A 20,983-nucleotide genomic window follows, 5' to 3' on the forward strand; every position below is an offset into this window, starting at 1 on the left:
CTAGTTAATTTTTATCGGTGGAAATGGACAGTATAAAATATTGCCCATACCCTATTTATTTAGATATTTTAAATGAAGAAATGAAGTGATTTAAGAGAAATGTTATGTATATTATTATTTTTAATTTTATCTTCACATTGTATATAGCAGGGTAGGCAGAGCGACCTTGGTGTTAAGGCACTCCCTTTCCCACTTGCCGCCAAATTCACCGCTCGACACGCCTCAAGGAATCCCAAGTCTAGCAAGTGGGGAAAGTAGGACGGGGAGGAAGTGGAGAAAGGAAAAATCTTAATGGGAACAGAGTGTCTAAGCGCTAGGTTTCCAGGTTGCCTCTGCCTATCCTGTGCGGGAAACAGTGTGGGACAAAAAAAGGTCTTTGCAATATATTCTAGAAATGAGTTGATGATAGTTCTAGATAAGTTGAACTACTATTAGTTCTAGATAGGCTTCAGGGGCATTCCAGAATTGTCCATTGTGTTTGTGTCCACCCAAAAAAATTTACAAACAAATAATTAAAAAACTACAACATTTACACAAATATATCTGCTCAAAGCTTAAGTCCAGGATCACCCTCCCAAAAAATATCTCTAGATACACCCACAGTATTAACATATACATATAACAAACATAAAAACAATTTAAAACATATAATATTATATAAAATAAAAATGTCAGGAGTTAAGCAGAGTGTATTTGCCGACCGCCAAGAAACGGCCATTTGATGTCGTCAGATCGAATTAACCCGTCTGCTGCGGCACATAATTGTTAGCTATCTGCCTTTCAGCCAAGATTCCGTAGGGGGTAGGGCAATAACTACAAGTTTATTTGCTTTTGGATCTCTTTAAAATTTGGTGAAATTTGTCTACAATATTATTAAGCTAAAAATTAAATCAGCTTTAGCTGTACTCTGCACACAGCAGGGTAAGCACCTAAGCAGGGTAAGCAGGGTAACCTAGTGTTAAGATACTCCGTTTCCGTTCGCCACTCAACACACGGTTATCTGTCTTTTCAATATTGCGGAAATATATATATATATATATATATTTTTTTTCACCAATAAATTAATTGCATTTTAAAGTGATAGGTGGAGAGATGAATGGTTATTAGTCACCAATTTCTGAGGAACAGCTTTGTCATGAGTTACTTGAATTTATCTAAAACTACAAATTTTGTCAAATTAATTGCAATAAAAGAAATGTACTCGTACAAACACAAATACCATTCAACTTTTAGTTTTCTTGACCTACAATCATAAATACAAAGAATTAAAGAAAATTCAAGACGCTGTTTCCAATTCTAAGCCTTTTTGCCATTCTTATCCACAAATCCGTATCAGCTTAAATTTATTCCGAGAAAACACTATAATTTAATTGCACTATATCTTTATTCCTATTTTTTTCTCTTACAACTAGTCCCTTATTTACCAAAAGTTTTTTGTAAGAAATTGATAACCATTTTTATTATGAAATGTACGATTTATATGTTTTTATATCTTCATATTCACGCTGTATCCTATATCTTATAAAACAAAGTCGCTTTTCGTGTCTGTCTGAACTTTCTAACTCTTCTTCTTCTAAACCACCCAACGGATTTTTATGCGGTTTTCACCATTAGGTCGAGTATTTCTCAGGGAAGGTTTATATATAGTTTATTATTTGTAAATTCTTATGTAAATTAACATAAATACGATAAATGTGTCTAAAGTCCCACCTGTTGAGACACTTTCGCGCATGCGCTGCTTTAATGGTAAGTACTACATGAAAATAATGTACTGGAGTATTGTTCCTCTTAATAAGATATACAAAAAAGTCCGCGACAACATATTTTTATCTTTTAAGGATAACGTGTAGTGATCATATTTCTGTCTAAAAATAGTAATTTCAATATACTTTAAAATACTTTATTAATTTTCTACGTTAAACGAAGATAAAATTTTCTTTTTACACTATTTCGAAATTGCGAATAGTTTTAGAGAAAAACGCATTTAATTGTTGACAAATCACGCCGTTGATTCATCAGCTGTGCCGACTCAAGTTTTACTTATCCCTTACTCTCAGCATATAAATAAGTATATTAGTTACGTTGGCCATTTAATCTAGATCAAAACTGTCTTTTACTGTTTTTTCATTTTAATAAGTACTTTAGAAGTTGTTACAATATCAAAACATCCTTGCTGCGAAACGCGCCCCGCGACGTTTTGCTTATACAAGCGCGTCATGAGCAGTCATCGGTGGTTCAGTGGTAGAATGCTCGCATGCCACGCGGGCGGCCCGGGTTCGATTCTCGGCCAATGCATTCTATTTAATTTTCCTCACAGGCAGCCACGTCGTGCTTGCTTTTCGTCAGGGACAGAATACCCTCTTCAGCATTAACCACAAGCTCGAAAAAAAAACCCGCCCGCTATAGAGGCATAGCAACGAAGATTTAGATGCGTTTGCACGTATTGGATAATTGGAGTTGAATGTATTATTTCAGCGCGATATATTTGGTTTCATATTTTTTGTAGTAGTTGTAAGTAGGTAGGCTTTTGTTTATAATTTCTTCCGTTTAAAAATAGTCATTTAACTATCTAAAAATAGTCATTTAAATATATTTTAATAAGTACTTGAAAAGATTAGTAGCACAGATTTAAAATTACGGTACCTACTAAAAAGTTCTTGCCGAGTAAAACAATTGGAAAATCCTTATTGAAACTACGAAAATGCGGGTTGCATTAGGGTTTAATTAATTTTCACATTATCTTAAGTGCTTTGCAAACATACATTATATGAATAATCCAGTAGTAAAAGCGGGCGAAGCCGCAAGGGGGTCGCTAGTTCCATATATAACAGAGTATCTATGTGCCTAGATAGAACCTAGTGTTAAGACACTCCGTTTCTCACTTTCCGCTGAATTTTCGATGCATAGCGTGTTGAATGGCGGAATTCAACGCAGCGCTTTGCCCTGTTGCCAGACTGAAGAAATTAAAAGATTAATAAATAATACTTAATTTCTCCGAGTGGAAATCGAACCCACAATCATCGCGTTTACAATCAAACACTTATACCTCTGCACTACGACGACCTCAATTTTTATTGTGTACAATAAACAATAAAAAATAATCCATTCTATGAGTCCACAACGGCCTATTTCGTGGCCATTCAGTTTCTGCCGAGCTGATGTCAGAAATTAATTACATTCATAATGGAAGCGTGCGTTGAGTTCAACCTTTGTCCAAAATACCGGCCCGCCTCTGTTTTCTAATCTGTACGAGTATAGCGCTCTTGGCATCCATTTATTAGACACGTTTGCTAAGTAGAAGGGTATACTCGTATATGGTGTGATGTTTTTAAGACATTTTGGGTGATATTGCAATTATAGAAGGAGGTTCTTTTCAGCTTCACTCTGTATCCTGCATGTAGCAGGGTACAGAGGGAATCTAGTGTCAAGACACTCCGCTCACCACTTTCCGTCGTATTCTGGAGACATTGCTTGTTGAGTGGTGGAACTTAACGGCGCGCTTTACCTCAATACCATAGCGAAGAAATGAAAATAATATAGATATAAGTATTTCATATCTTCAAGTGGGAATCGATCCCACAACCAGTGGTGTTTTTGCTTCGGCCCCACGACTGGCCTCAATTGGCCCCATTTTATATTTGAACTTGCAAATTAGAGATGTAATTAATTCGTGTTTGTTTAGCAAAAATGAGAAAAAAAACAGGCAGCAATTGAAACAAATTTGTGCCACGGAAGCTTAATGTGTACATTTATTTGTTCAGGTCACCTAAATCAGGGGCTTTTGCCATCCACATTCAATTAGGTTTACTTAAAAATTCTTCTGGGACTATTATATAGACTTTTTTTCCTAAAGAATAGCTTGTATTTGTACTGGGAGATTTATTAAAATTTATATTATGTGTAGGAAAGTTAATTAATTTTTGTCACCTTGGTGTAGTAATGGTATATTATTTATTTAGATAGTGGTTGCGAGTTCATAACGAAAATTCATTTAACAACAATGTTTTATGAGGCAATGCCCCGAAAATTGGGCGGGGCTTGGGGACGGAGTGTTTTAACACTACTGCTTACTCTGCCATATGCGGAGTACAGCGTGAATCTATTACAGTTATATTTTAAAACGTTTTTCTCGTATATATTTAGGAAATCGTTTCATTATTTGTCACATGATATATTTAATATCCCTAAGGAACTCTCTTTAGGGAGTCTTGAGGAATACTGAGAGGGGATTTCCCGAAATTGTTATTTTAATGAAAACAAAAAATAACTTAAACGTGCTGTGAAAGGACGTACCTTCTTTGAATAAATTACTTAAAATTTATGAAAATTAAATAGAAATATAAATAATTTCTATAATAATAACCACAAAGGAGGTCTGTTCTTGTCTTTGTTCATTACACGGTTACACGGAACTTTAAGTCTGCTTGTTTAGGTTCGCTAAATCAGCATTTTAAGACGCCTCTTGTGCCCAAAAGATATGAATTATTTTATATGACGTTGTTTTTGTGCATAATTTTGTTTCGTTTTGTTTAAATTTTTATATAACAGTAGCATTGTGGTTCAGTGGTGCATCGTTGAACTGTAATCCCGATAACCGCTGGTTCAATTCCCACTAGGGACAATAAATTAATTTCATTTTCCCAGTCTTATAGAACAAAGCGTGATGTTGTATACATTGAATGGCTATTCAATAAGCAATCGGACGAAATAGAGAAATGAGTGTCTTGACATGAGATTCTCAGTGCCTAATAAAAGAAAAAAGGTGTATCTACATAGTACATTGTCAAGCAAGGAAATTCTGTAGTAAGTGAAATAAATATTGATTATTTTATTCGAAAGTAAAGTTATATAAATTGCTTATAAATCGCTACTGAAAAATCACTTTGTTCTCTGACAAACTGACAACCCAAACACAATACATATAGAAATAAAATGGTTAAATAATGCATGGGGTTATTTACCTCTTTGATTATATAAAATGTGTACTTAATTCATAAACGATGATATAAGCGAGTTAATTCACTCTTCCTGTTATTCATTTATTCGTTATCTACTCTTAACATACAGTAAAAAAACAAGTGTCATAATATAATTATAGAATACACATTGTATTTGTTAGATCACGCTTTGCCCATACGAGGTAGAAAAAGAAGTGCGAAACGAAACGATCTCTACATAACCTCCGAGGTTTAGACAAGTGCTTCTAGGTGTTCTCATGTTTTTGACGTGATCTGCAGTATCAGAAGTGCTGCCCATCTTACCATTCATTAAAAAAAGTCTTGATATGCCCAAATTTCTTCATTTTTACGTTTTGTGTGACATTCGATACTATCTGCCATTTCATGCACATCTTTATTATGGATTCGTTGAGGCAACCCTATAACCTACGAAGAGATCTCCACAGGATTCTACAAAGGAAATGGAAGAAAATTACAGATTTTTACGTCATCAATTTGTATGATATTTAATCAAACCTGCGACCTAACCACCACCACCACCACCACTGTACCAAACTAAATAAAGCCATAACATAACAATATTTATCTTTGCAATTTATATCATATTATCTAATCATGTTGACAGATATTACTAACAGCGTACATTATTAAATGGACTGAAATTTTATTAATGAATATAGCAGCTTGTACAAACATGATTTTCAATCAGTATCGCTTATTTTGTTGAATATATGGGCTGGGTGGCGTGCTTATGTTAGCTTTGCTACTTCACATCCTATCGCTATAGCTTTGCCCCGGACGTCTGTCTGTTTGTCTGTATTTAAATTTTCATAATCAATTCCCACTCGAGGAAATTAAATATTTAAAACTTTCTTTTCTTCATTCTGGTAAACGCGGCGTTGAGCCACTCAACAAGCATTGCTTCGATAGTGCAAGGAAAAGTTGGGAACAGAACTGTCTCAATAGAAGAGTGTCTTAACATTGGTTACCCAATGATGATGAAGATAACACAATATATTTAATCCAATAGACGATATACACGTTGTTTATGTTTAGAACAGAACCTCAACTTGTCTCCGTCTAATAAACCTGAAAAAAAAATACTAATACTACAGAATATAAATACTATAGAAAAAACCTCTCTTACAATCCTATTTTTATAGGCGTTTAAGTTTTTTCAGACATTTATTTATATCCTTTTTTCCTTATTTAAACGGATTTTTATAGGAGCGTGTAAAAAAGTGGTCGCATTTATAAAGATTAAGTGTAAGCCTGTTTAACTGTACAATGTTTGTTGTTTAAATTTTTATCTGTACGTTTATCTTTTGCGAGAGATATTATTTCGAGCTATTTTCGTCGACTTTCTAACAATTTGAATATTTACGGTATCTTTTTTTATCGTGAAAATGTTGTTTTATGTAGTAGGTATGTAACATTGGATTTCTGTGCCTACATGAAAATATTTTTGGTGATATTATATTTTTTATTGTTACCTGTTACCTGATGCTGATGCTTCTGTTCCGATGATGGAGCCAGGACCTGAATAGTCGATCTCTTCGAGGTTACTAGTAATTAACTTGAGTTCAGGCTGAAATAATTAATAGTTCAAAGTACATTCTTCAGCAAACCAAGTGCGACACACGATTTCATTTAAATTGCCTTTTTTCTCTTGTTAAAAGTTTGTCTTTAACAAATCGTTTGTTAATTAGAAAATAGCTTACTAATTATGTACCTGTATCTCCGTTCTCTATTTTCCGTCACCTTCAAGTAAATGCATGCTAGGTAGCGGAACAAAACGCCGCGGTTAATTGAACTAAATTGAGGGTATTTATGAGTGAAATAAATCCACAAGGTATTTAACTATGCTATTTAGAAAAGTAAATTAAATTATTATAGCACTATTGGTATTGCTTATTTAAAATATTAGATAATCATTTTCCATTATTAAAAAAAAAATGAAATATTTTTTCTCCACTTTCATACAAGTGCCAAACAAGTGTTAAAATTTAGACGATATAAACCTGTCAAAATAAAGTGCAAACATTTATCAACAAGTGAAACTTGGCGCTGTTCCGTACACAACTTTTATTTAAGTACTGCCTTTTTAACTTTTTCGTTGATTAATTGTATACAATATAATTATTAATTGTGTATAATATTATTCTATATCTAAATATAGAACCAATCTAAATTGGAAAAAACATAATATAAACAAGACTATGCTCTCCTCATTTGCTCTGCTCAAGTGTTGTTGTCCTTTTAATGGCAGATTCTACCGCCGAGCTTTGTGACCAGTGCGGGAATATCAAAGTAATTTATTGCCTCGAGTGGGAATCGAATCCACAACTATTGCTTTTACAGTCAGATGCTGTATCATTAACCAGACAACCTCAACTAATAATTATAAAGAATGTGCGTTAAGACAAGAAAATTATATTTTAACCCTCACGCCTTTTGTTCTACTTGGGTTATCTGACACATCTGGTGTCAAGAACTTCCGCTCTCCGCTTTCCTTTTTTATTTCTTCAAGTAGAAATCGAACCCACAACACGCTTACAATTAGAGACAGTCCCACAGCTCAACAGAAGCCTCAATTGTTTTTATCGTGTTTTTATCTTTTTAATTCCATCCTGTATCCCGCATATAAGAAGCAGAGGAAACCTAGTATTCAGATACTCCATTTCCCACCTTCCCTTAATTTATCGAGACATTGTGAGTTGATTGGCGGAACTGAACGCCGTTTTATCATATCACCAGAGCGAGACATCAAAATAACCTACAAACGTCGCGTTAACAGTCAGGCCTCAAATAAGGAAAGTAACTGATATATGTGCCACATAACTCAGCCTACATTATCAACTAACGAATATATATCAAAAGTTTTTGATAGAACCCCGATGTCGCCCAGCTTCAGTTGAAACGGTTTGCCAAGACCCACTTGTTGACAATATTAATTTAGTAACAATTTTTTTTTTTTAATATTTTTTTATTTGCTCGTGATTTATTTCGCTAGGACCATTCGATATGCGCTTTTAATTTGTGTGCCAGATTTTGTGGTGGACGGTGAACGACTCGATGTATGAATTAATTGCTTGAAAAGTGAAATATTTTAGCTTTCTGTTTTTTTAAATAAATCTATTATTTTTTTTATATGTTCAATAGAAATTATTATGAACTAATTTGTTTTTGGATATTCAAGTATTATTTGTGGAAACGTCATATAATATTAATTTTATAAATGTATTTTTGTAAATATTCCATTTAAAATTTAAAAGCAATGAAAAATATTGTCAATAAACTTTCAAAAAAACTTTCGTATACAAATTAATTTCGATGTAATATAAAAATAGATATATAGAACATATAAATAGATATATATGTGACACGGTGTGTTAGTGAGGGACGGAGTGTCTTAACACTAGGTTCCCTCTGTTTGCCCTGCTATGTGCGTATTATATAGTATGTGTGCGTAATGTATTCCTCGAGTAGATAACCCATCTTAACCTGTGTTTCTTCACCACCAAGGTTCGCCTTTGAAAAATAACAAAATTTTATTAATTTATCTACCTGTCTACTCCACTAATTTCTATCACAAAGGTATATTGGGGTAAAGGTGTCTTAAAATTAGGTTCCCAGGTTCCCTCCACCCTGATACGTGCTTAATACAGCGATGCTAAAAAAAGTTATTATATTTGGAGTTATCGTATTTATGATTGATACCTGGACTGTAGACGTGACATCGTAAAGCTCGTCTGGGGTATATAGGGCACGCTTAGTAGCTTTCATAAATTCAATGTAAGGGCCACGTAAATTATGTATTTGGTTATATTAAATATGTTAAACTGTTTTATTGTGTTCTCTTTAGAGTTAAGTGTAGAGGTAGTATTCCATTGGGGTGGAATAAATAAAAATAATTTAACGCCGCATTTTGTCTATAAAAATATATAAACAAAGTACGGCGTGGAGTACCGCCACTGAACAATGTCTCAAATTCAGAGTACGGAATGCTTAGACAGATTTTATTTTCAAACTATACCAAATTTTAGACATTTGAAGTTATTGGTACTGATTAGATAATATATTTTAGAATTTAGGAAAAACTCAATTCAATTCACTCAATAAATATTCGTATCTAAGAGGCCAAAACCGCGAGCGAGTTGCTAGTATATCTAATAATCGATAAAACCAAAGAAATTATACTTTTAGCAACCACTATGTTAATTTTAATAAACCTTTCGTGCTCACTCAGTTTCGTCAAAACGAATTGAATTGTGAAGAATTTTTATTCATACAAGATATGAATTCGTGACCTTTATAAAGGGAAAGGCGTTGCCATTCATATTCAAAATATGCTATAAACATAAAATTCATAAGGAAATTCAATCCTTCAATATTAAGTTTCGCTTAGTAATATGAAAGAATATGAAAGTAAAATCTATGTTATGCCATTCTTAATATTTTTTTTTTAAATGGCTAAGAATTTAAGAAAATATGTAATTATGAATTTTTAACTAAATCATTTATCTATTTTGCTGCCTTGTTACAATGTCCAGCAATTTTCGAAATATATTGAGGTTCGATCACTATTCCAGGAATAACTTCATACTTCTCTGTTCTTAGTTAATGAAGCTTAATAATGAAACCATTTTTTGTACCAGCGGTGATTGTTTCATATAAATATAGAGATAATTCCAATATATATATATATATATACTAGCGACCCTCTTGCGGCTTCGCCCGCTTTTACTACTGGATTGTTCATATAATGTATGTTTGCAAATAACTTAAGATAATGTGAAAATTAATTAAACCCTAATGCAACCCGCATTTTCGTAGTTTCAATAAGGATTTTCCAATTGTTTTACACAGCAAGGATTTTTTAGTAGGTACCGTAATTTTAAATCTATACTACTAATCTTTTCAAGTACTTATTAAAATATATTTAATTTTTTTTCGAGCTTGTGGTTAATGCTGAAAAGGGTATTCTGTCCCTGATGAAAAGCAAGCACTACGTGGCTGCCTGTGAGGACAATTAAATAGAATGCATTGGCCGGGAATCGAACCCCCGTGGCAGGCGAGCATTCTACCACTGAACCACCGATGACTGCTCATGACGCGCTTGTATAAGCAAAACGTCGCGGGGCGGCAAGGATGTTTTGATATTGTAACAACTTCTAAAGTACTTATTAAAATGAAAAAACAGTAAAAGACAGTTTTGATCTACATTAAATGGCCAACGTAACTAATATACTTATTTATATGCTGAGAGTAAGGGATAAGTGAAACTTGAGTAACATACAGCTGATGTGTCAACGGCGGGATGTGTCAACAATTAAATGCGTTTTTCTCTAAAACTATTCGCAATTTCGAAATAGTGTAAAAAGCAAATTTTATCTTCGTTTAACGTAGAAAATTAATAAAGTATTTTAAAGGATAAGGATTAATACCATTATGGAAAAATATCCCTCACAATAAAAAATATATTGAAATTACTATTTTTAGACAGAAATATGATCACTACACGTTATCCTTAAAAGATAAAAATATGCTCTCGCGGACTTTCTTGTAGATCTTATTAAGAGGAACAATACTCCAGTACATTTTTTTCATGTAGTACTTACCATTAAAGCAGCGCATGCGCGAACGTGTCTCAACGGGTAGGACTTTAGACACATTTATCGTATTTATGTTAATTTACATAAGAATGTACAAATAATGAACTATATATAAACCTTCCCTGAGAAATACTCGACCTAATGGTGAAAACCGCATAAAAATCCGTTGGGTGGTTTAGAAGAAGAAGAGTTAGAAAGTTCAGACAGACACGAAAAGCGACTTTGTTTTATAAGATACTAGCGACCCCCTTGCGGCTTCGCCCGCTTTTACTACTGGATTATTCATATAATGTATGTTTGCAAAGCACTTAAGATAATGTGAAAATTAATGAAACTCTAATGCAACCCGCATTTTCGTAGTTTCAATAAAGATTTTCCAATATGCTGAGAGTAAGGGATAAGTGAAACTTGAGTAACATACAGCTGATGTGTCATCGGCGGGATGTGTCAACAATTAAATGCGTTTTTCTCTAAAACTATTCGCAATTTCGTAATAGTGTAAAAAGCAAATTTTATCTTCGTTTAACGTAGAAAATTAATAAAGTATTTTAAAGAATAAGGATTAATACCATTATGGAAAAATATCCCTCACAATAAAAAATATATTGAAATTACTATTTTTAGACAGAAATATGATCACTACACGTTATCCTTAAAAGATAAAAATATGCTCTCGCGGACTTTCTTGTAGATCTTATTAAGAGGAACAATACTCCAGTACATTTTTTTCATGTAGTACTTACCATTAAAGCAGCGCATGCGCGAACGTGTCTCAACGGGTAGGACTTTAGACACATTTATCGTATTTATGTTAATTTACATAAGAATGTACAAATAATGAACTATATATAAACCTTCCCTGAGAAATACTCGACCTAATGGTGAAAACCGCATAAAAATCCGTTGGGTGGTTTAGAAGAAGAAGAGTTAGAAAGTTCAGACAGACACGAAAAGCGACTTTGTTTTATAAGATATAGGATAGGATAGGATATATATATAAAATATAATATAGTTGTATATACGATTACGACGAGCTATAAATGTCTGTCCTACATTCGTGAACAGGTGTTACGGAGGGTAGAACATGCGATCTTACTGTATGTAAATAACTAAGGGGATTGGAATATTATAATGTTATAGTATAATATTATTTAGTTGTAACATTGAGGCCATTTTGGTATAAGCTGACTGTATAAGCGATTGTGGGTTTGATTCCCAGTCAGGTGTAGGAATTATTTTCGTGGCCCTTAACCTAGTGCTACGACACTACTTTCGACACTCAAACCACTACACCTAGGGGATGCCCCTCTAGGTGATATAAATTATTCATTGTCCCTCGGGTAAGACACAGTCCGACGTTGTGTTCTGGCACTACACACTCAATGTCTTGAATTCGAGTGGAAAGCGAAGACCGAAGTGTATTAACAATAAATGCTCTCTGTCTCTTATATGGAGAAAAGCTCAATTAAATAAACAATTATGTAATTTAATATGTTTTTAGTAGTCGCTGATTCAATTCTGGTTGGGTTATTTATATTTTGTTGTGTTATTTTTTTCTTGATGTGGTTCAGCTTAGCCTATTAAAGCTGAATTTGATATAATATATAATACGGCAGAGTATGAAGTGATCTTTCTGCTATATAAGGAACTATTTCTCACCTGTAACTTGCGTGGACTTACAGAAATGAAATGGTTCTTTTCTCGTAGGGATTTTCAGCTCTCATCTCTCTCCCCCACATAATCTACTTAAATGCCAAATTTTAATTTTCTTAGTTCAATAATTTTGCCCGTGCGTTTTCTGTTAATTACTCAGTATAGAAGAGTGGTTTATAAAAAGTTATAGTATTATGCTGAAATAAAAAGTTATAAAGTTAACATATACCCACTTACAATATTTATTTCTGTTACATCTACTATCATTTGATTAATACGTGCCCAGCATCTAACATGTTGGTACTGTCCGCCTTATACAGGGTGTACCCCATGGGCATATCCTATACCAATACACTGTAAATTATGTAAACAAAGGTGAAATTTATTGCTTATTACATTCTAAGTTACTGAAAACGGATATCACGTATAAATGAAGCTTCGCAAAATTTTGAGCTCCCCAAGGAATGTCTTGTGAAGCAATTATAATGGCCATTGTGAATATGTTTAGGTATTAAATGATGTATGGTGTTTGCAGATGGAATGGGATACGAAAATTGTTTAGTTAGTATTGTTATATTTATTATTGAAATTAGTTCAATTAATAGATGTATTGATTGATATTTACTTCAACTAAATGATAATAGTTAAGTATTTGGGGAGACGTTAGGTTTTTTATATCGCGTTTTTTTTATATTATGGATTTTTTAAGACTAAGTGCAGCGTTGAGATCCGCCACGCCACATACAATTGGAAATTCAGGCATAAATTCGTGAACGCAGTCTCTTAACACTAGGTTCTCTGTCTAATGTGCTATATGATACAGCGTGAAGCTGAAATCAAAATGAAATAACATAACGTATTATAAATACAAAGTATAATTATACAGAAAAAAATTATTTCTCATAAATTAAGTATTTTAACTATAATATCAAAAACTCACACAACTATAAATATTAAACAATTTTAAACAAGATTATTCAATGTCTAGCAAAACGGTCGTCCCGCCAAAATCGCGAAATGCGCGTCGCCATCTTGATAAGCGTTTAAAATGGCGGGCACGTTTTATTTTTCTGTCGAATACAGTGGACTAAGATATTGTCAGGTGAATCCGATGTATACTGAGAATTGTTTTCTATTTTATTTACAGTCTGACATTTTAAAAGCAAAATTGCAGGCTTAAAAGAATAAAGTTAGGTAAATACTGAATGTTATATAATTTTTAGTATATCTATAAATTTATATTTATGATAGAAAATTAATATTTTTGTATACATATATACATAATTTGCATAGTTCCCACACGTTAATTAGGAAACCAAATATTGGAAACTATTTTTATAAAAAAATATAATATAATAGCAAAAATTACAACATGCTCTAAAAGTAAATCCGAAAACTTTCAAATATATCATTAGAAAGTTTTTATTTCTCTCGAGAGAGATAAGTTTTTGCTATAAAATATGACCGTAAAAGAAAAATGATTAAAATGAGTGTAAAGAGTAGGTAACCTTTTATATTAACTTAGAACGGTTAAGTCTATTATTTTTCCGTCTTGCTATAATATTCTATAAAAATACGCTATTGTTCATTTATTATATAAGCATTAGGCAAAAATGCATAAAAAATGTTTTAATAAATATTTATTCTCAACATTATTATAAAAATATATTAATTATTAATTGCGCTGCAAAAGTTTTAAGTGTTTCTTGACAAAGTAGGCAGAGGGAACCTAGCGTCTTCAACGCTAGATAGAACGCTAAGTCTTGTCTTGTCATTCCAGTCTAACTTTCGAGACATTCCGTGTTGATTGATGTAACTCAACGCCACAGTTTGACTTGTTGTTAGAGAGGGAAATTGTAAATAATTCATTCCGTATCATGTTCCGTGAATAGGAAACGAATCGAACGAACCGAACGAACGAACGTTTCATTGAAAATAAGAAGAACTTTAATAAATATAATAAACTAAAGACAAAAAGATTTTGTTGTCATATAATATAGTTTTTCATATATTAAATATATAAAATATATTCTATTTAATACAAAGAAAAATCTAAACAGCAAATGTAGACAAAATGCACTTCGAAAACTCAAAATAGCGAATCACAATCTTGATAAGCGTTCGAGATGGCGTACACGTATGTATGTATGTATGGTACGTACTCTTTTTCTGCTGAACGCAAACTTGATGTATGGCCGTTGTCATTTCGCGTTAGTTTAGTGAAACTGCAAGCTTTATTTACTTATACGTAGTTGCAAGTTGGCTTGATATAATCGTTTGGATTCTATAAATAAATATTTTGGAAAACATCAGTTTTGGCATATATTTATTTTAAGGATAAGTTTTATTTTTCTATTATTTTTTTTTATTTCACTCTGTATCTCTTATATAACAGGATAGGTAGAAAGAGCCTAGGGTCCCACTTACGGCGGAAAGTGGGGAACGGAAGTGTCTTAATGGAGAACGGAGTGTCTTAACACTAGGTGGTGGTTGCTAGGTTGTAAGAAATTGCTTTTAGTGATAAGGCCGCCATTGCACACCCATGTCTTTAAATTAAAAGATTTTTTTTCTATCTGTACAAAAAATAATAAAAATAAATAAAAAATAGGTCCCTACGCCTACCCTGCTATATACGGCTAACAGTGTGAAACTAAAGAAATTAGAAAAATAAATGTATTAAATACTACACTCCAAAAATATACAATTTCTAAACAAGCAAATGTTAAATTCAAAATGCGCCATTCCTTTAAGGTGTTCAAATAAATAGTTATATAGAAACTATCTTAGGATTATTGGTATAAATGTATAGATTGAAACCGTTCGAGTTCAAGCGAGCTGTATTGTATTCAGTTAAAATACTAATGCGAGCCTTTACAGCCAATTTAGCCGCTATTTGATGAGAAATCGATGGGAACAGATTCGATTTTAAATGTATGAGTAAAAGTTTAATTAAGATTAAAAACTCTTTATTGGATCATTGTATTTTGGTATTTCTAACTTTGAAGCCGGCGTGGCGCAGCGGCACAGTGTTTGACTGTTAAGGTGACGATTGTGGGTTCGATTCCCATTTTGGGGAATGAGTTATTTTTATTTCGTCGTTCTGGTAATAAAACAAAGCGGTGTTGAGTTCCGCCGCTCAACACATAATGTCAGGAACATTAGGGAAAAGTAGAACAACGAAGTGTCTCAATACTAGGTTCCTTCTGCCTACTTCTGTATATAGGAAAAAGCGTGCTAATAGAAAAAATATTGATTTGTTTTTTCCCCAAATTATAATTTAGATATTAATGAACAAAGTTAATTTTAAAGCATTGCCTTAGCAGAGTACGCAGAGGGAACTGGAAGGCATTCTGGAGGCATTGCGTGTTGAGAGGCGGAACTGAACGTCGAACTCTACAGAATTTTAACTTTTGATTTTTTTGGCGCTCAAAATCAATTCAATTAACTTAATAAATGGGAAAAAAGGTATACTAATTCGTAACAATTTGCATACATTATCATTTAAACAGTTGGCTAATTATACAGGCTTTGATCAGTTTTGTCAACAATTAAAATATAGCTCATATGGTGCAACAACGACGTAATTAAACAACACTTTGTTAAAATTAGTTAAATATGTATGTCGAAAGATTATTTACAGACTGCCAAAATTTTAATATGTACTTTCTTCAACTAGAGAGTTATTCTCCACCACTGTGCCATAACTCTGTCTACCTACGTACTGGAACAGAGAATACATGATATATTGGGAAGCAAATCACCAATCGTACAAGCTCAAGGGAAATAGATGGAACGAATAAGAAGTTGGCTTTCTATTTGGTACTGCTTTCAACTCTCCTGTGTTTCGTAGTGTATGCTGTGTGTTTTTACTATATACTAAGCTAATATGTACATACGTTTACAGGCCGTCTTGATGCATCAGCTTAGAATCTGGCTCTAAGCGAGACGAAATAAGAGAAAATTCGGCGTTAATTTTAGTTGAGTTCGATGTGATGTGTTGAACGAAGTCTTTTAACACTGGTTTCTCTCTGCCTAACCTGCTATTTACGGGATACAGCGTAAAGTTCAATAAAACAAATTAAATGTTACCGTTGATTAGCGATAAGCTTCTTACTTTGACTCAAAAAGAAACAACAGCAGCCAGTACATTTCGTATGTAGTTCTAATTAATGTAAGTGTTTGCTAACATTCGTATTATTCAGACGCGCTGGTAAACGTCTTAATAGAGTTGCTAGACTAAATTAATTTCTTTTTTATAATAAAATATTTGTAACAATATTAAATAAGTATTTTATAAATTTATTTTTCTATTTTCTATAGTTTCATATTTTAAATAATTAAATGTTTTTGTAAAGAAGTTTTTGTCTAATAAAAAAGGTCTTTCTAATTATAAAGGAGGTTTCATTTTTATAAAAGTTAGAAACAGAAAGTTTACTAATAGTTTATTCTTAATTTTTATGATTCTTATCATATTTCTTTATGGAGATCTGAGGCATAATTTTACAAATATTTAATTTCCGCCCCATTTTGGACGGAAAAGGACAATACAATATTATGTACATATTGTATATTCCAAAATTAAAAGTAAATAAAGCCTTGAACTATCGCAAGATTAGTTAACTTATTATATTAACGACGTACAAACAAAAATCGTCTGTTCTACATCATTGACCGTACACAAAATCTGTGCTAGCGATAACAAGCCTTATACGTACATTCCACTCAAATAAACCTTAAATTTATTTATTTAGAAGCAAATTTTGCTAGAAACCAATAAATTCGAGCGTATTTTTCACGATCGCATAATAAATATCAATGGATAGGTAAATCCGCGGCAGTTATTTACGTGATTGTGGTTCGTGTGTTTCTGCATACGAGTGCTGAGGGCGACCGCATCGGGGGGAAAACCTGAAAGTTTCGCCAAATTTCAGAGATTCACCAAGTTTGTCGGGAGTTTAGGAATCCAAACGTTCGCGGTATTCAAGATATCCAGCATTGCGAATGTTTTATTGCGTCTATAGTACTCGTATATATATATACTATACTAAAGTAATTGTTATGGTTGCATCTTGTTTTCTTATCTTTCTTGAAGTCAGTCCATTTGCCTTATGTAGTGAAAATAAAGATATATGTTTAATTTTGTGTATGCTATGTGCGAGATGCAGTGTGAAGCTAAAAATAATTTACTTTTGTAATTAGCTAATGAATGACGAAAGTGAGTGGTAAGAGAAGCATGGGGAGACCACGGTTGACCTTCGAGAACTAAAAAGCCTGAGGACTTGTTGGAGTGCATTGTATGTGCGGGTTTAGGACAGTGAACGAAACTAAAAAGGCATCCAGAGACCGTAGTGTTTGGCGCTTCGTTCTCTCTGGTTGCACTGATAGGGTAAAAAAATAGATCTTCTATTATCACAGAATAAAACATATTTATCTTTTAATACACTTTTACTATAATAGATAAAATGACGACAAAAATATGAATATATTCTGAACCCAGCCTTTTTTTTATTCATTCAACAGTTTTTCAATGTATAATGAAAACGCCAAGGTAATATAACTTCATGTTGTTTTTAACACAATTATCCAAAAAAATCTGCCCTTATCAGTATTTACTCACGTTTGTCAGCTGTTGTTTAATTATATTTACGATATCAGTGATAAGGTAGCAATGACACACATGTAGTTTTAACTCTGTTTTTGCTTTGAGTTTGCATCGGCCAGTGACATATTTGTTAGTGTCTTAGTGTTCCTTTTAGTGAATTATAGTGATTTAGTGATAAAAGCGGTAGGTTAATTTACTAAGCAATTGAGTTACACTCAATTGCTTAGTAAATTTCTTATATAAAGTGTTTGTTACTAAATGTTGATTAAAATAATCAGTTCATGGAATAGTCGTTATATGATTTTAGTATTTTATATGAATAAATATTAATTTAATATTTATTATTTTTTATATAATAACATACATATTAGTATATATGTGTATTGTAAACAGAAAATGTTAAGTTTAGTAAATATTTAAGATAAATAAATTTTGAGATAACATTTATTAATGTTGCCATATCAAAAATAGCTTTTTTAATATTTAGAAACGCTGTCTTAGGTTGTAGAACCTGAAGTTGTATTTTATTAGATCCCTATATTATATCCTTCTAATACTTATTCCGTTTAATGCAAACAAATTATACAAATTTATTCATGAATAAAAAAATATTCGAATATAGGCCCGTCTAGACAATGTGTTTAGATAAATAAAATCTACACACATTTTCTATAAAAAGTGATCACAATCATAAACAGATGAAACATAAACTATTTTTTTACCAATAAGGCAATCGGTGTTACCATTACAAAAAACCGAATTTACATTACAAACAAAAGCAGTTAAACTTGCCAGTGTAAAAAATAGCGTTAGCATTAATCCGTACACTTTTATTCATTTCCTGCGGCCTTCAGGGGTGACGTCAAACACAACAAAAGGAAGAGTGAGCGATGTTGCCATTTAATAAATTGATTGTACATTGTTATCTGTGATAATGAAATGATAATCGATTCGGCGATAACGATTGCGTGAGTTTTCAATTCGGCATTGTCGATCCCTAATTAACATTGATTAATTGGTCGTGTGGGCAACAATAAGGTTATTATTATGTGCGATTTGTCTTTTATTGCTTGGAAATTATTTTATGTCGTATGTTGTAAATTAGTTTATTTATTCATATTGTGACGTTTTAATATAGTTTGATTTAGATGATGAACGTTTGATGGATTAAAGTGGAATATTTAATTTTATTTGAGGCGGTCGTGGCAGGATCAGCATCTGACTGGGAACGCGACTGTTCGATTTCCATTCGGGCGATGAGTTATTTATAATTCCTGGCTCTGACAACAAGTTCATTGACACACAATCTCTTAAATGTTGGGCGGGAAGTAAGGAACGGAGAATCGTAATTCTAGGTTCCTTCTGCTATCCTGTTATATGAGGGATATAGCGTGAAGATATACCTGTTATAGCGTGAAGCTAAAAAAAGATATCAGTTTCAGTAAAGCAGTTGTGGGAATAAGTTTTTGGCTTAATAAATATCATTCTTTGTTAAATCGGCACCTTAAAATGCCAAGCCCTACTTTCTGAGCTTATTATTAAAAGAAAAAATATTAAAATTTCCACTTTAAGAGGCAATTAGCCATAACATTTATGGAAACGCAAATAATTTAAATAAATAGTATTTCCTGAAATCGACACAGATAAAAAGGAAAAATTGTGATTTACTACCTATATACGCTACAGTTCGCACGCGAACAATTCATTAACAAAAACAATTACGGCGGTCCAGTTGTGGCGTTACTCAATTAAAATAGAATAACTGAAGGTTTAGTGCCAAAATATTATGTTTAAATTTTTTTGTTTATATTTTTCAGCTTGACGATGTGTCCCGCATATAGTAGGATAGAAAGAGAGAACGCCGTGATTTTTCGTTCTTTTCGTTTTCTTAGTTAATTTGCTTGTTAAGTGGCGGAACTAAACTCCGCTCTTTTTATTATCAGCTTGGGAATATGAAAATAATTTAAATGTAACTTTTCCCATGAATGGTAATAGAGTCCCCTATGCTAGAGCTAAGTCAATTTATTCTGAGTATTCAACAACATCTATGGTTCATAGATTTAATTTTTTTTATGATAAAGATATAACTGGTTATTATTTTTTTTTATTAAATTTGGAAATAGTTTTCTAAATTGTTCTCATAGCTTAATACATGTTTATAAAATTTAATTTAGAAGAACATTGCGTGTTGAAAGATTTACTAGAGTAAGGAAACGACCCCCGAGTGGGAATCGAATCCACTACACATGTACAGTTAGATGCTGTGCCACTGAGCTACGACGGCCGGCCAAGTCTTAAATATTATTTATTAATATTAATAATAAATAGCCGACATTTATTCCATTCAATATAGTATATTATCTCGTAATGGTTAATACAATATTTACATTACGCAGAAATGGCAACCATTAGAAGGAAAGAGTATCGCTTGTCATATTCCTCAGAACAAGGAAGTCCATTCTTTTGTGTATATATTTCTGTTTATTATGTTGAAAATTGTATACTGATTTCTTTGTAGCGTAGTTCATAAATATCTGCGCGATAGTTGTGGGTTTATTACTCACCCGGGAAAATAGTAATTTTCACCAAAATCCAGATATTAGATAGATAATAATTAATTATTTTCTTTTTCTCTATGAGAAATATATTGTTTAAAAACACCAGAATATATATACGCTTAGTATCGCCAATATACATAACATATACCAAATAAAAGCAAAAAACCAACATTTAACATAAAAATTATTATGTACTCAACGCCAATTCGCAATGCCTCCAAAATTCGGCAAAAACTGGAGAACCTAGTGTCTTAACACTAGGTTCCCTCTGCCTATCCTGTCATGTGCGTCGTTATGTAACACCAAATCGTTAACTCCTAAACATTAGTACAAGCAAAATTGAACTGCCAAAGAACGTAAAAGCACGTACAGCCGCCAATCACGTCGCAGCAACAAACAAATATGCGTTTTATTGTGCAAACTGCACAGCGCACATGGCTTAAACGAGCTACTAGCTTTAAGTTCGTCTTTAGAACTTTAATTTTCTTTAAAGTTACTAAGATATACGTATGTTCGTATATTTCGTATGAATAAGTTTTCCTTTTTAGTTCCTCGTTGTATCTTGCACAAAGCAGGCAAAGGGAACCTATGTTCTGA

General features: G+C 32.6%; 1 protein-coding gene across 1 annotated transcript in view; it reads left to right on the plus strand.

Moving 5' to 3' along the window:
• Nucleotides 1–17,861: 17,861 nt before the first annotated feature.
• The window catches only part of Camta (Calmodulin-binding transcription activator), a 144,701-nt gene continuing 141,579 nt past the window's right edge, over nucleotides 17,862–20,983 (plus strand). Inside the window, exon 1 of the mRNA XM_085194270.1 lies at nucleotides 17,862–18,011. The gene's annotated coding sequence lies outside the window, so the exon portion shown is untranslated. The remainder of the gene's footprint in view (nucleotides 18,012–20,983) is intronic.

The sequence above is a fragment of the Heliconius melpomene genome, chromosome 12 (assembly GCF_056956725.1).
Source record: "Heliconius melpomene rosina isolate 202511_hmr_F chromosome 12, ASM5695672v1, whole genome shotgun sequence".
In the NCBI taxonomy this organism is placed as follows: Eukaryota; Metazoa; Arthropoda; class Insecta; order Lepidoptera; family Nymphalidae; genus Heliconius; species Heliconius melpomene.